We start from the raw sequence: 8983 nt of genomic DNA on the forward strand, positions 1-8983 counted from the left end.
CACGTAGTTTTATCGTGCATAAATATGTATAAACTTGATTTTAAGTTCATTTAGTTGAAAATTTTAAATTTTTTTACTAGAAGTGGGTAGTCAGTATATAAGACTAGGGCTGTTCTTTATTATCAGAGAGCACTAGATTCTAATACAACTACTGCGTTACTAGTAAAGTTTAACGGTGGCTATTAAACCAAGTGTATAAGTCAAAAAATTTTAAAACCGAAAGAATTTAATCCCTTCCCACACTTAAGATCTTGCAATGCCCTCATTTGCAAGAAATAAGTAACAATATAAATTATTGAGGGTGATTAGCGTAGAAAAATGATTAAATTTTACCAAAGTTTTCAAACATATTGTTGTTTGTGTTGAATGATAAATGGTGCATTTCATTTGTTCATTCCGTCTGTTGTTACATCACACTTGTTTTTCTTTTTGTCGTCAAAATTAATAGCTTTTGCTGAACTTAATGCCAGTCTTTGAAAGTGCGTTGTTTTACCCTGTTTTGTACATGAGATAAACTACAAACATATATATACATATTTTTGAAGTTGGATATATCACCCCACATTCAAAAATTATTAAAATCTAATAATAAAAGTTAGAAAATTATAAAAACTATTATAGTATCAAAAGAAGTATTAAAAGTATAAAATTACAAGTTATAAAATAAATAAAAATAGGCATAAAAGAAAATTAGGGTTGATGAGGATGGTGCTAGTAGGGATTCCATTCATAGCCGTAAGTGCTGTAGAATGCTTGAGCTGGGTCATATGTAGGGTACGGTGGTCGGGTCTGTGTAGTCCAGGGAGGAAATATGGGCATTTGAGTAGAAATGTAGTTTGTATTTATGTGTGCACAATGACTTATGATTTGGTTTTGATGATACTACCAATCTTGAAATGCTCGTTGTCTAGCTATTTCATACTCATGTTGAGCCATAAAAATTTGCATTTCTGTCATCTGATTCCCCCCTCCCATATTACCTTGCTTCTGATCTCTTTCGGCCTGTGGATGATTGCCATCATATGGTTCTGCAGCGTTATGTCGTTTCTTTAAAACCTTAGCACCATGATATACTTTCAAACCAATTGTATCACGGGATTCTGGTGCTATAATTATTAATCCCCCTGACTTCTATCGACACCGAGATATTCAGTAATTAAAGTAACAAAGATACCACCTCCTCTTATACTATTAGGCCGTATACTCCTAACCATAGCCGATAAATAATAACCCACACAATAAGGTATACTCACAGTGCTCTGTGGGTCTCGAATACACATGAGATAAAATAAATCATTTTCATTTACCTTCTCTTTGTTCCTACCTCGCTGTGTAATCGAGTTTGCTAAGAACCTATGGATTACTCTTAGCTCAGCTCTATCAATATCAGTATAAGAGTAATACCCCCCACGAAATCGGTAATGGCTAGTCATTCTACTCCTATTCCATTCATATCAAAATTTTCATCAACCCTCGTACCATTAACTATCAACCTTTGACAATCAGTAGATGCTAGTTCCTCAAGCGTATATATACACAAAGCCTGAGCCATGTCTAGTAGAGACATATGGCGCATCACACCTCCTAATAAAAATCTAATAAAACTCTGATCGGTTAAGGTATCTACCTGATCATTTATTTCAACACTACATAATAATTCCACACACCATTCTCTATATACACGCCTACGTATATTGAATAAACGTTCCCAATCATTAAAAGTAGAATTACCATACCTTTGTGTAAGTGATTCTCTGATTGGATCCGCTAATCCCACTGTTTCTAACGGTTCCCAATCTATTACCCTGGGTACTTCAACATCATTAGACTAAAGGGTGTGTAAGTTCCTTTGATATTTTGGATATTCTATCCAAAATCTATCAAACCTCAAGTTTGGGTGTAAATCTGCCTCATGGATATTTGAAAATGAAATGACTTGATGAGGTATATTTTGTTTGTATTGGTCATTAATATCCTGTTCGTCTGCATTAGGAGGAGCATTGCGAGCCTGAGATGCGGATGAAGATTCACCCCTTTCAGTCTGCAAAACACATTAAACACAATTTTTGTGCATCCAAATAAGCATTAGTGTTAGCAGAATCATAAATCAAAACAATCATAATTACATGTTTAATCCATATTAAACTTTATACGCATTTTCACAATATTAACAATTCTACACTTTTATAAATAAACATATATGAAAATGTATACAATGTTCCTTAGCATTCATCTTCTAAATCATGTCAAAAATAATCATTATAGCAATTAAACGAGTTCCAAATGGCATTCATATCAATTAAACCGAGTTCATGCATTTTTGACTCAAAAAGTCCACTTTAATACTCAAAAATCATGTTTAGGATCAAAGCTTTGATCATTTAGCAACCTAAACATGTTACACTACTTTAATTAAGCATGAACCATCAATAAAATTCAGCCATAACCCGTTTATATCAAAAAGCCCCAATTTTGCTCAAGAACACAAATCCTAGATTACTCAAAATTTGAAGTTTAAGGCTTCTAATCATGTTAAATAGTATCAATCTAGGTTATACAAGCATAATATACAAACAATTTAAGCACAATTAAGCTAGAAATCATCAAAATCAAATTAGGTATAATTTTGCTCAAGAACACTAAAAATCCAGATTAAAGAGTGTTTAGATGCAGAAATTACCGATTTCCTTGAAAAACTTGTTGGCAAGTATCTCCTCATCGTGATTTTAGTAAGAAATTTGATGATTAACGGTGATAAATCGCGTTTTTGAGATGGTTTGTGTGTGTTTTTTCGCAGAAAAAATATTAGAAATGTGATGGTTGGGGACTGGTCTGTCGACCAGTTATCTGGTCTGGATTTTTAATGCTCCGCGAGTGTGGAGTTATGTACCCCAACAATTCCGTGAGTGCAGATATTTTTTTTTATAAAATCTTTAATAGTAAAATAATTAATTAATTTATTTAAAATTTTATTTTCCTTTTCATTTAGGAGGAGGTCGTTTCGGTACGTTGACCTAGTTCGTCCCTCGATAAAATTTTAAAATTTGTCATGTTAAAGCGTTGTTTTAAGAGCAAATATTTTTGATTTTTTTTTGTTTTTGGCATACTTTAAATCAATAAAATTAAAAATAATGATAATAAAATTTCTCGTCCCGCCCTCGGGTAAAGCAATTTCGATTCAACGACCTAGTCTTCAACTTACGATGAATTTTAGAAATCATATTTTTAACTTAATGAAATAAAGTAAATTTTGTTTTTAAATTCACACCAAACTTAAATTTAAAATGCATAAAATTTTATATAAATATTATTAATATTTATATATATTAGTTTTACAAGCTTATATTAAAAATATTAATTTTTAAAATATTTACAAACTTAAATATATTTGTTTTAAAAATTTACAATATTAATTTTAAAAATATGGTAAAAATAAAATTAAAATTTTTTTTGGTCTTTTATCCCACTTTAATCAATCAAATATTATCAAAAATATACGCCCCTCTTTTGGGTAAAGTAATTTCGGCTATATTACCTAGTTTTACTCCTGACGAATTATTTGAAATATTTTGAATTGATTGATTAAAGATATTTATACCTTATGAATAAACGGTAAATTTCGCAGTGATGTAATAAATTTTTGTATGATATCAATAATTTCGGTTTCGCATACCTAATTTTATTGAATATCAATTTAATACTTTATAGCGAACGATTCAGCGTTTATTATCAAAAGGTTAAAAGCAATAAAATAAAATAAAAACTGTACATACTTACCTATGAGAAAGAATTCTCAGAGACCTGCTTTAGCCGACTCATAGGAGAGTCGTTTGATTTGGTTTTTCATAGCTACGTAAGTGTAACCTTGATTTTTCAATAACTTTTCTTCTAAACATATGAACGGTCCTTCTCTGCATAGAGTAACAAATTCGGTATTTGAATATGTTTGATTGTTCGAACATTTACCTTCGTGTGACCATTTTCCGCATTTATGACATCTTTCAAGGTGTCGTGCTCTTCTTTTTGTTGCGGATTTTGATTTTCCTTTATCAAAATGTGTTTTATGATGATCTTTCTGAGTTCTTTCCTCACTTCGTCCATTTTGCCTCTTATGAATGATACAAGTTCACTCGCGAAGATGTTATTATTACGTTTAGTAATCATAGCGTGTAGTAGTAGACCATGGTTCAGATCAAAGGAATTCTTCATCTCGTAAAACCTAAAAGAAATAAAAATTCAGAATGGAGGGAGAAGACTAGTTCTTTAGGGTCTGCTAGGGAAAGACCATGTGGATTCCATTTTCGAAAACTACATGAAAACAGAATATCTAACTCTAACAGAAATTCATATTACCCTTAAAATATTCGAATCTTCCCATACTTAGTTAGCTGTGGTGTCGAAATTGTGATTAACTTCATCTTCAACTTCCATTGGATTATCTATGTAATGTTTAACTGTATGACCATTAACCTTAAATTCAATCTCGTTTAAATTTATTAACTCTATTGTTACGTATTGAAAAACTCTTTTGACTATGAATGGTCCAGACCATCTAGATTTCAATTTTCCAGGAAATAGCTTGAATCGTGAATTAAAAAGAAGAACTCTGTCTCCTTCCTTGAATTCTTTTGAACTTCTGATTCTTTTATCATGCCATTTCTTCGTTCTTTCCTTATAGATTAACGAATTTTCGTATGCTTCATGTCTCAATTCTTCTAATTCATTTAGTTGACTTAACCGTAGACGTCCGGCTTCATGTAAATCAAGATTACATGTCTTCAAAGCCCAAAATGCTTTGTGCTCAATTTCTACTGGAAGGTGACATGTTTTTCCGTAAACCAGTTTAAAAGGTGTGGTTCCAATTGGAGTTTTGTAGGATGTTCTAAAAGCCCAGAGTGCATCCTCCAATTTCATGGACCATTCCTTCGGATTTGATCCTACGGTTTTCTCTGGAATACGTTTTAAAGCTCGGTTGGTATTTTCAAATTGTCCACTTGTTTGTGGATGATAAGCGGTTGAGATTTTATGAGTTACTCCATATCTTTTGAGAACTTTCTCAAGTTGATTATTACAAAAATGAGTACCCCGATCACTTATTAAAGCTTTCGGTGTTCCGAACCTAGCAAAAAGACGTTTTAAAAAATTGACTACAACTCGTGCATCGTTAGTTGGAAGAGCTTGTGCTTCCGCCTATTTAGATACATAATCAATGGCAACGAGAATGAAGAGATTATTATGAGATTTTGGAAATGGACCCATAAATTCAATACCCCAAATGTCAAATACTTCACATACTTGAATGACATTTTGTGGCATTTCATCACGTTGGCTTATTTTTCCGGCCCTTTGACAAGCATCATAGGATTTACAGAGAAGGTGTGCGTCTTTGAAAATTGTAGGCCAATAGAATCCAGTATCGTAGACTTTTCTTGTTGTGAGTTGAGGCCCATAATGCCCTCCTGTTGGTCCTGTGTGACAATGGTTTAAGATTTGACTAGCTTCATCCCCGAATACACATCAGCGTATTATTCCATCGGGACAACTTTTAAACAAATGTGGATCTTTCCAGAAATAGTGTTTTATATCCCTAAAGAATTTTTTTCGTTTTTGGTACGACAACCCTTTCTCAAGGAATCCACATACTAAGTATTTTGCATATTCTGCAAACCATGGAATTTCACCATAATCGATTTTCAATGGATATTCATCAGGAAAGTTATCTTATATGTCCAATTCATTTAGAACTTCTAATTCGGGATTTTCAAGACGAGAAAGATGATCAGCTGCGAGATTTTCTGCTCCCTTTTTATCTCGGATTTCAATATCGAATTCTTGTAAGAGTAAGATCCAACGGATTAATCATGGTTTGACATCTTGTTTCAAAAATAGGTATCTAAGAGCAGAATGGTCGGTATAGACCACCGTTTTTGCTAGAACGAGATATGAACGAAATTTGTCAAAAGCAAAGACAATAGCAAGGAGTTCTTTTTCAGTAATTGTGTAGTTAGTTTGTGCTCCTTGTAACGTCTTACTAGCGTAATAAATAGGTTGAAATCGTTTTTCAATCCTTTGTCCTAAAACGGCTCCCAATGCAAAATCACTTGCATCGCACATGAGTTCGAATGGTAGATGTGAAGACCCGGAAATTTCCGACCAAATTTAAACTTAATATTATGATCCCGACACGATAAGCGAAGTCTGTAATGTTGAATCTCAAATACTTTGAAGTGTTTTTATTTATGCAATTACCCTTTAACTGTCCCGACGATTCACAAACAACTATTTATAAATAAGTATGTAAATACATGTATAGATATAAATATAAATATAAGTGTATATATAAAAATTTTGAATTAATAAAGTACATTTAATCAATTAGAATTAAAAAAAATGTAAAATAATAAACAGAATAATTAGGTATTAACAAAATGAATAAGTATATATATGATTCTTATTAATAATTATGATTATATGGTAATATAGATAAAATGTATAAATAATAAATATTCAACATATATTATCATATAATATATAGTATTAATAATTAAATGTAATTACAAGTTAAAAATATATTTGTTATAGTATTATTGATATTACTTTTATTATTACTAATATCAACATCAGTGTTATTAATCCTATTATGTAAACATTTAACTTGTTATACCTTCATTATTATTAGATATTATTAATACTCATTATTATATAAAATATATTATATAGTTATATTACATAATTGATAATATGTAATATTAATATATTAAGTATAGTTGTTAGAATAATATTATTATTATTTTTAGATATTAACATAAATATTAGTGTTATTAATATCCTAGTTTTAGAAAATATAATATATTGATATAAAATTTGGATATATATAAATATTATAAGCAATACTAATATAATTAGTATTATTATTATTATAATTATCATTAATAATATCATTATTATAAATTTCATTAAAATCTTTATTATTGTGACTTATGATTATTATTACTCTTATTATTATTAGTATTATTATTATTATTATTATTATTGTTATTTGTATTTAGATTATTAGTAGTATAATTATAATTATTAATTATTAATAACAAATATATAAGATCATACATACAATATAGGATTCCAAATTAGTTTCATATATATCTCAAACTGTGCTTAAATGATTATTTAGCCTTTAAACTCGTACGAACCAATAATCAAACAGAGTATTAATCCAAAAATCTTGTTACATGTCATTTTCTCTTTTTATTTTTGTTGTATTTTTCTTCTTAACTTGATTCTTTTGGTCTACATATTCTTCCCTGTTGTAAATGGATCCCTCCATGATATTGATAAAATTCATTCACTTGCTATCACTCATCTGCGTGTACTACTTTTGTCAAGACTGCTGCTATACTTCCTTTTCCTTCGATTGATACTACTATGACAGCTTCCACGATCACCTTGAAATCACCATAACCACCAGTATCTTTATATTCTTCTCTTGCTTTCTGTTTTGTTCCAACAAGCAAACCACCTCCTGTAACCATAATTACTTAATGATTTTGTTCTTGAATCAAATAACCACCATCATCGACTAACATGATGCAATTTCTGTTTCTAGATTGGTTTGACAGCCACACATCATTAAAAACTCCAAACTAATCATTGTTATTATTTAGTCGATCTCTAAACCACTCTACAACAATCACATCCACCACTGCTACCGTTTTATTTTCTTCCTACTCGATTAAACCTACAACCACTACCACTTCACCATCTCAAACCTAACAACAAAGATCATTTATCTGTTGCTTTTATTCGTCTGTTTACTGTTCCGAGGACCCACACCATCAGAACAACTGCAACTATCTTCCGAGTATCTGCTAACCCGCAATTGTTAATGTTATTATGATAACGAAGATGAATTGATGATGAATTGATGATGAATGGATGATAACGAGGACAAGAGGATGATACGTTAATGATTATGATACAATAAAGATTGATAATGTTTACCTGTTATTCGAAATGATTGATGCTCGAACGATGATGATAATGAATCGACGATCTACTAACATTGATGATTTTTTGCTTGGTCGATTGGTTGATTGATGAATTGATGTACCTTGAATCGCATTCTTTTTTTCCTCCTGTGTGTTGCTATCCTAGATCTGTTTTAGCTGATCCCTTTCCCCTTTTATTATGTATAAAGAAGATATTTTTTTTTATATTATCTATATCTTATTATTGTTATGATATTTATTATAGATATAATTAAGTCTCATAATATATCAGAAAAACAGATATAGCCGGATGGTTAAGGGCATGGGTGTTAACCGCGAGGTCTCGGGTTCGAGCCTAGTTCATGGCGAATTTTTTTTAGAAAAGCTCATTTAAGGGTAACACTCTTATTTTTATTATTATTATTATTATTATTATTATTATTATTATTATTATTATTATTATTATTATTATTATTATTATTATTATTATTATTATTATTTTTATTACAAGTATAGAAATTATAATTATTATTAATATTGTTATTACTAATATTACTATCATTAACAAGTATTATTATTTAGTATTATTGTTATTGCTATTATTATTATTATTATTATTATTATTATTATTATTATTATTATTATTATTATTATTATTATTATTATTATTATTATTATTATTATTATTAGTATTGTTATTATGATTATTATTGTTATTGTTATTACACTTATCATTATTGTTATTGTTAGAATTATCATGAAGTACTAGAATTATTATCATTATTAGTATTATTATTAGGTATTATGAATTATTATTACTAATATAAGTATTAGTTACCGCCTATTATTATTATTATTATCATAACCTTAGCTACAATTATGATTATTACTATTTTTATTGTTACTACTAATATTATTATCAATATAAGTATAATTACTAAGTAATATGATTATTAATATTATCGTTATTAATAAGATTTCTAATATTATTATTATAA

Source organism: Rutidosis leptorrhynchoides, chromosome 8 (assembly GCF_046630445.1).
Source record: "Rutidosis leptorrhynchoides isolate AG116_Rl617_1_P2 chromosome 8, CSIRO_AGI_Rlap_v1, whole genome shotgun sequence".
NCBI classification, from domain to species: domain Eukaryota; kingdom Viridiplantae; phylum Streptophyta; class Magnoliopsida; order Asterales; family Asteraceae; genus Rutidosis; species Rutidosis leptorrhynchoides.